At 42.6% G+C, this 7962-nt stretch overlaps 1 non-coding gene across 1 annotated transcript; it reads right to left on the reverse strand.

Moving 5' to 3' along the window:
- Positions 1-3565: 3565 nt before the first annotated feature.
- On the reverse strand, positions 3566-3672 carry LOC139038137 (U6 spliceosomal RNA). The gene has a single exon (XR_011491080.1). It is a non-coding gene; the product is annotated as a U6 spliceosomal RNA (small nuclear RNA).
- Positions 3673-7962: the final 4290 nt, after the last annotated feature.

A 7962-nucleotide genomic window follows, 5' to 3' on the forward strand; every position in this document is an offset into this window, starting at 1 on the left:
CACAGCCAACGTGATGGGATTACATCATCCTGACTTCCCACTGGGGTCCACAGAGGTGCTTCAGGAGCCCACACACAACATGTAAAAAAATGGAATTTACTATTTGACCTCAACACTGCTGCTTCTCCCTAGTCTGCAGTTGCAGTTAACAGCATCACCATCACAGGCTTCTTCAAAACGGAAATAATATCATCTGTCCTTTCATCTCGTCTCTCACCAAGACCACAAGACTCTGCTTCCTATGTCCCCTAGTCACCCCTTTCTGTCCATTCCTATTCCCATGGCCTTGAGAAACTCCACCTCCCTGCTGGAGCCCTGAGACTCCCGCGAGCCTGTCCCCCCGGCCCCAGCCCCTCCGTCCCCAGCCCACACTGCAGTTCGCAGCCATGGATCTTCCCGACCATGTCTCCTCCCTCCTTGCAGCCCTGCCTGGCTCCTCCCCTGCAAGGCATTTTGCATGTTCAACATTTGGACCCATTTCCAGCCACTTCCCCTAGCTTGCAGTCTCTACAGCCTGCCTGTAACCCAACTCCCTGAAGGTCCCCGTGTAGACCATCAATTCTCATACCTTGTAAACTTTGCACTTAACTGCTCTCTGTCCCAAGAATGATGTTCTTTCCTCTTTTTGTCTAGGAAAACCCTCCATCTAGCAAAGCTGGAAACAACTTTTCTGACTCCCTTAGGCAAAAGAAATCGTGTCCTCTGCTGAGACCCCACGGCCGCATGAACACATTTCTTTTACAACATTGATCCAAATGTGTGCTGTTTCCCTCTCCGGGGCAGGGCTCACATCATAGCTGTATTTTCATCCCAACTCTTAGCTCAGGGACCAGGGAATGGTGGGTCTTTCCAAAGAATAAATAAATAATTGTTGCAGTGGAGCTCCAGACCTTGATATCTGTCTACCTCGTCTGGATTTCCTTCTAGCTGTCTCCCATGCCCCAGAGTCTAACATGTTCAGAAGTAGACTCTGTATCCCCGCCCCTCCCCAACACACACACACACACACACACACACACATACACACCCTGAGCTAAATATCTGGTCAACCTGACCATCATCACTCTCTCCTTATCTCAGCAACAGGCCAGCTTTAAATTGCCTCTGAGATTTAATGAATTACCTCATCTTTATTTTCACCATCACCCCTCTGTGTGTCAACCATCATCTCCTGTCTGTCGCTGCTGAAACAGTTTTTTCATTACTCCATCTACACTCATATTTACCCATCCCACACTCCAATCTCATCTACTAACTGAAACCATTGTAAATGAGAGAGATCTGATCATGTCACTGTCCTAATTACCACCCTTCATTCTAAATCTTGAGAATGAAGTTCAGGTTTTTCAGTATTCTTTCTTTCTTCCTTCCTTCCTTTCTTTCTGGCACACAGTGCCCTGCTCAGCCTAACCCCTGACAACTTCTCCAGGGACTCTCTGCCTGTCTGGCCACATCATCTTTCTCATAGTTGCACCTTCGCTTCAGGGTTCCCATGGAGCTTACTCTGCTCAGCATGTGAATGATGAGCAGGACTGGTTCCATCAGAGAGGACATCACTTTTGCCTCAGCTTCACTGACACTTTCTCCCAAAGCACCGTGAGATTTCCTTCTTAACATTTAACAAATCTTCAGTTTTGTTTGAATGTGTGTTTGACTGATGTCTGTCTACTAGGCTCTAAGCTTGTTAAAGGCTGGAACCATGTCTATCTGGTTCTTCCTTCTCTCCATCCCAGTTCCCAGTCTGGCTCACTGTAAGGGCCAAATCTAACATTTGATCAAGGAAAGAATTTTATCAGTGGTGTTGGCTGTTCTACACAGCACCAGTTTTGAAAAAAAAAAAAAATCCCCAGGGCCCTGGCAGGGATCAGAGGAGTCAGAGCAGGTGAACTCAGGACTCTATGCCCCACTTTGCCCAGAGAAGATGTGAGTGGGTCTGATTTAGATGTTGGGTCTCCACAGAGGAGCCTATTGTGAAAATTAGCATTCTACTGGTAAGGTGTATCTATCTATTTATCTATCTATGTATCTATCTATCTATTTTAAAAGATAGAACATGGAAGAAAGGGGCTGAAAACAAAGGGCAAGCATGAGAAAATTTGAAAGATGATAGACTGGCTGCATCTTGATTGTGGCAGTAGTTACACAACTGTGTGCATCTGTCAAAACTCATAGAATGTGCTGAATTTTACAGTGTGTGATTTTTTTAAGCAAATAAAAGGAAAAATTTGATTACATTTAGACATTATTTCCAGATTCATAAGACAGAAGGAATTTCATATTATGACCCCAAAAATGTATGTTACACACATACACAGAACTTAAAACCCTGGAATTAGATTTTCTGTCCATTTCCAAATATGAGGCTCACTTGGATATAAGGCATGCAGGCATTTTTTCCCAATGAGGAGATCAAAAAATTGTTTCAGGCTTACTTCAATAAGTCAACTATTAGAGCAAATTACATTGCCAAATGATTACAACATTTAGTTTATTAAATTAGTTACAAGCAAATATTTAAAATCACATATTATATACAATAACATTGATTTAGAGATATTGCTTTCTTCACTTACACATTTTATGAAACAGCTTTCTTGGAACCCTTCACATACATTGCTGACAACAGAATGTCTGCTATCAACAAAGCCATTTTTTGAGCCACATAACACTAAACATGGTTCGTCAAAACACATCATCTTTACTCCCATAATATTGTTTAAAATATAGCATTTTGTAAATAAACATGATGTTGTCACTGATTTGATTTTTGTTAGCTTTGTAGTTAAATTCCTGACTTCCTTAAAGCAAGGCTTCTCAGCTATAGCATGACTGACATTTGGGCTGGATAATTCTTAATTGTGGGGTCTTGTCCTGCTCACGGCAGGATGTTTAGCAGCATCCTTGGCCCCTATCCCTAGGGGGCAATAGCACACACAGCTCCTATCAGTCATGACAATCAAAAGTGGCTCCAGAAGTCTGCTCAAAATTACATGGCAGCCTGGATGGGAGGGGAGTTTGGGTGAGAATGGACACTGTATATGTATGGCTGAATCCTTTCACTGCTCACCTGAAACTGGTCACAGCATCGTTAATTGTCTATAGCCCAATACAAAATAAAAAGTTTTTTTAAAAAAAGAGTCTCCAAAAATTTCCAAATATTTCCTGGGAGGCAAAATCACCCCCAGATAAGAACCACTGCCAGAGTAACCTCTTACTGTAGTGTTGTATTACATTATTTTTTTTCATTAATTTTTATTAGTTGGAGGCTAATTACTTTACAATATTGCAGTGGGTTTTGTCATACATTGACATGAATCAGCCATGGATTTACATGTATTCCCCATCCCAATCCCCCCTCCCACCTCCCTCTCTACCCAATCACTCTGGGTCTTCCCAGTGCACCAGGCCCGAGCACTTGTCTCATGCATCCAGCCTGGGCTGGTGATCTGTTTCACTATAGATAATATACATGTTTCGATGCTATTCTCACGAAACATCCCACCCTCGCCTTCTCCCACAGAGTTGAAAAGTCTGTTCTGTACATCTGTGTCTGTTTTTCTGTTTTAAAAATATGGAACACTTCACGAATTTGCGTGTCATCCTTGCACAGGAGCCATGCTAATCTTCCCTGTATCGTTCCAATTTTAGTATATGTGCTGCCGAAGCGAGCACTACATTATTTTAAAATTATTTTTTATAACAACCTCAGTGCTTTGAATTGCAAGGTCAAATACCCAGAAACCATTACTAAATTTTTCAGAAATTCCTTTCCTTCCTCTTTTACCAATTCTATTATTTAAATCATAAATCTTTGATGCTATTCAAAGTAGCATCAACTAAAGTATTTAAATTATCTCCAAGCTTATTTGTCTTCAAATATAAAATAATTTTTGCTTCTTTGAGGATTATACTGGGGAAAACCTCATCTGAGATGCAGGCACATAGGATAACCCAGCCTAATCTCATCTACAATATTCTCACAAGTGATCATCAAGTCTTTGTTGGAATATTTTAAGTGAAAGAAGTCTCAGTATATTATCAATTCTAATGGAACAGTTCCTCCTTATAATGAGCTCAGATCTGCCTGCTCTGAACTCCTGGACATCAGACCAAATTCTGGACCAAGGCTGCCCCTTTGCAATATGGCATCATTTCTGGTACGTCAAGACAACAAATGCAGTCTCACTTTAGTCAGGGTATAGAGTACCAGGCTCTTTTGGCTCATGAGATATGTTTTCTCAGTATGATATTATCCTAGGCTTTGTCAATGGCTTAGAATGAACCTGGTGTGAGTCTGATCAAGACAGAGAGAAGGGGGCTTTGGTCATCTATGCTCTGGACACTTTACAGGCCAGAACTGTCAGCTTTCAGATAAAAGGGTCATGCCGTTTTATAATGTTTAGCTTAGGAACTATAAAAAGTCACATAAACTGCACACAAATAACTATTTCATCTTCCATTAAGTAAACCAAAGAACGATAGTAAAAGCTCTTTTGAACCCAATTTTTCCCAATAAACAGAGATGTTTTAGTAAAATTAAAGGGTCACAGGAGAAAATGACCAGGTACTGTCTAGAGAGCCCCATCCTTCTATAAACAGAAGGAGAAAGAAAAAGAGAGCAAGAGACTAAAAAACAGAAAAATAACAGTCTCTTGTTAATATTTTTTTTCTTGTTAATATTTTTTGTATAGCCTTATTTAGGCTTTATTGAGTGGTTCACTGTGACCCTCAGATTCTTTACTTGTGTGACTGCACAAAACCAATCCTGTTCCACTGGTTTCAGAAGAAAAATTGCACTGCTGTGAGAATCGGATGCAATAATCCTCTGTATCCTTTAACTACGGAGCTTGAAAAACAAATAAATAAAGCTTGATTTCTGCTAAACCTTAGAGGAATAACTATCCAGACCTGTTTCTCCTAATGCTTTATCCCAGACAGTGCAGAGTTATATGATTGAGATTCAAAGCCACGCACTGAGGATCAGTAACACAGAAGAGTAGGTACAGAAAAAGTACATCTTATAATGATGTGCCACTAAACTGAAAGAAGTCTGATGACTCAGCTTTTCTCTCTGGCCTTCCAACATTCCTCCAAGAGTCAAGACACCCAATAAATGCAGACTGACTCACAGCCCTTGATAAGGATGCTTCGAAAACATCATTGCTGGTCTTAGCCATGTGCATGCATATTCAGTTGCTTCAGTCACGTCCGACTTTGTATGACTCCATGGAGGGTAGTCTGCCAGGCTCCTCTGTCCTTGGGATTCTCCAAGTTAGAATACTGGAGTGGGTTGCAGTGCCCTTCTTCGAGGGATCTTCCCAACCTAGAGATTGAACCGGCATCTGCTATGTCTCCCACATTGACAGATGTGTTCTTCACCACTAGCGCCACCCGGGAAGCCAGTCTTAGCCACGCCAAGATGTAAGCCAAAAGGGTCTTTGAGAACCTCTCCTTCCAACCCCTGGTATCTTTTCGGGAAAGTAGCCAATTTCCCCTGTGGGATGTGATGAAAATGGGCCTTTGGAAACAACCCCTGGCTTTAGATTATTGCCAACCCCTTTTCCTCTTGAAGACTTACCTGGTACATGGTTCAGCTCCCCACAAGCCCAGCTAAACACTTGGATGGAAGTCATGTTAATACTGGTCAGCAGCAGATATTTCCTGGTTAACAGGCAGCTCCATTTTAGATGGGTGCTTTAACTCAAAGGAATGACTAATAGCGGCAGTTCAAATCAGAAGGCAGTCCTAGGAAGCAGACGATCTGGACCGTGCCTTCTGCTTTTCTCTGAGTAGCTGACCCTCTGCTCTTCACTGGGAAGCTGAGGGTGAGGACTGTTTGTTTGCTTTGGGTTGTGGATTTCTTTTAACAACCCATGAGCCCTTTAGTTTAGGATCTTATTACCTCAGTTATTTCTTCAAGTGTTCAAACTATCGACCACTTCATCTGAACCGGTAGATAAGCCTAATTCTCACATGTGCAGCAGCAGGAAAAGGGCAGAGGCTAAGAACCACCTAATCTGACCATCGGAGTTTTAATTTCCTCGACTGGGGAGCAGAGGAGGCGATGAAGCTATGAGCAAGACACATGCAGCCTGTAAACAGCCATCCTTCCTGCTCCTGAGCAGAGATCCAATACCAATTCAGTCTTATCTGTCTAGAAAATCATTATTTGAAGACCTGAAAAGGTTAAGAGAGTTCCAGTTTTCACTCCTTGTACTTTCATCTGCAGCACAAAGGGAGGAGGGAATCTGACAAGCATGGAGCTAATTTGCTTTCCTCAAGCACCCAAAGGGAAAAAAATATTCAGATTGTCTTTACCAGGGTCAAATAGAAGTCAGAATTCATGGCAGATTCTGTCCCTCTCTGTTCCAGGAAACCAGCAGCCTTCAAGATGAAATAAATGTGATAAGTCCTGGCTGGAGAATAATACAAGATGTGAAAAAGCCAGCTGGGCTTGTTCCTTAATTATACTGAGAGCAATTCTTAAGCACCTACTGTGTGCCAAGCATTACAAGTCATGGCCTCAAGGTGCTCACAGCCTAAGGAGATTCCATAAGTAATCAAAGCTGAGTTTAAAGTAGGCATACTGAGGCCAATAAAACTGTAGTGAGGATGGAGAGGGTGTGCAAAGGGGGCTGTATGGGTAAAAGCGCTGAATTCTGAAGCAGCAGGGCATTCAGCTGGTGCAGGAGGAAGAGCAGCTTGCAGCTGGGAGATCCAAGGAGAAAACATACTATGTAAACTGTGACTAAAGACCTCCAACATTGGCAGGGCATTCAGAAGTGGCCTCTGACCACCTAAAGCTCAGGGTCCAATTTAAAAAGCTAACACGTTTGTAACAATTAGAATTAGTTAAGGGATCCTTGTATGATACAGACCCTAACTGCTATAGTAGTAGAGCTCAAGGCAGGTCAGAAAAACCAGAGAAGAAAATCAGGAGTAAAAACCCTATTCCTTGAAGATTAAACATGAAAAAAAAGGGAAAGGGCATGCAAAACAGAGGAACAAGCCAGGATGAAGCAAGACACATTGGTGGAAATAACAAAGACAGTTGACAAAGACGTGTCTCATGTTCACACTGCTATATTTTAAATGGAAAACAAACAGGACCTACTGTATAGCCCACAGAACTCTTAAATGTTATCTGGCAGCCTGGATAAGAAGTGAGTTTGGGGGAGAATAGATAATGTATATGTATAGTTGAGTCCCTTCGCTGTTCACTTGAAATTCTCCCAACATTATTAACTGGCTATACCCCAATACAGAATAAAAAGTTTAAAAAAAAAAGAAAGAAAAGAAAAAGCAAAGACCTATCAGGATGCAGACAATGGCTTGTGTTAGGAAATATCAGGCATTCATATTATGGGGCCTAAAATTAATAACCACAAGCAGAATTAGAGTGCTGTATATTCAACTGGATGGCAGAGAGTTGTGAAATCTGCTTCTACTACTTCTTTTTCTGTCTGACCCAGAGATATTCCATCTCCCCTCCTCTGTTCTCCCAGGTAAACAAGAACTTTGGTGATGGAGAATATCCTCCAGGCCTTATCTCAGAAAGAGGCGCCCTTTCAGGTGCTGGCTATGACCTTTAAGGCAAAAGGTACAGATGGGGGGGAAATGAAGCCTTCTACCCCAGGTGATTCTGTGGTAAAGAATTTGCCTACCGATGCAGGAGAGGCAGGCATGTTTGTTCAATCCCTGGGCTGGGAATATCCACTGGAGAAGGAAATGGCAACCTGCTCCAGTATCCTTGCCTGGAAAAGCCCGTGGACAGAAGAGACTGTTGGGCTACAGTCCATGGGGTCGCAAAGGGTTTGACACGACGAAGCACAGCCACTTATGACCCCTGCTGCTGCTGCTGCGAAGTCGCCTCAGCCGTGTCCGACTCTGTGCGACCCCGTGGACGGCAGCCCACCAGGCTCCCCCGTCCCTGGGATCCTCCAGGCAAGAACACTGGAGTGG

This window comes from Odocoileus virginianus, chromosome 13 (assembly GCF_023699985.2).
Source record: "Odocoileus virginianus isolate 20LAN1187 ecotype Illinois chromosome 13, Ovbor_1.2, whole genome shotgun sequence".
Taxonomy (NCBI): Eukaryota; Metazoa; Chordata; class Mammalia; order Artiodactyla; family Cervidae; genus Odocoileus; species Odocoileus virginianus.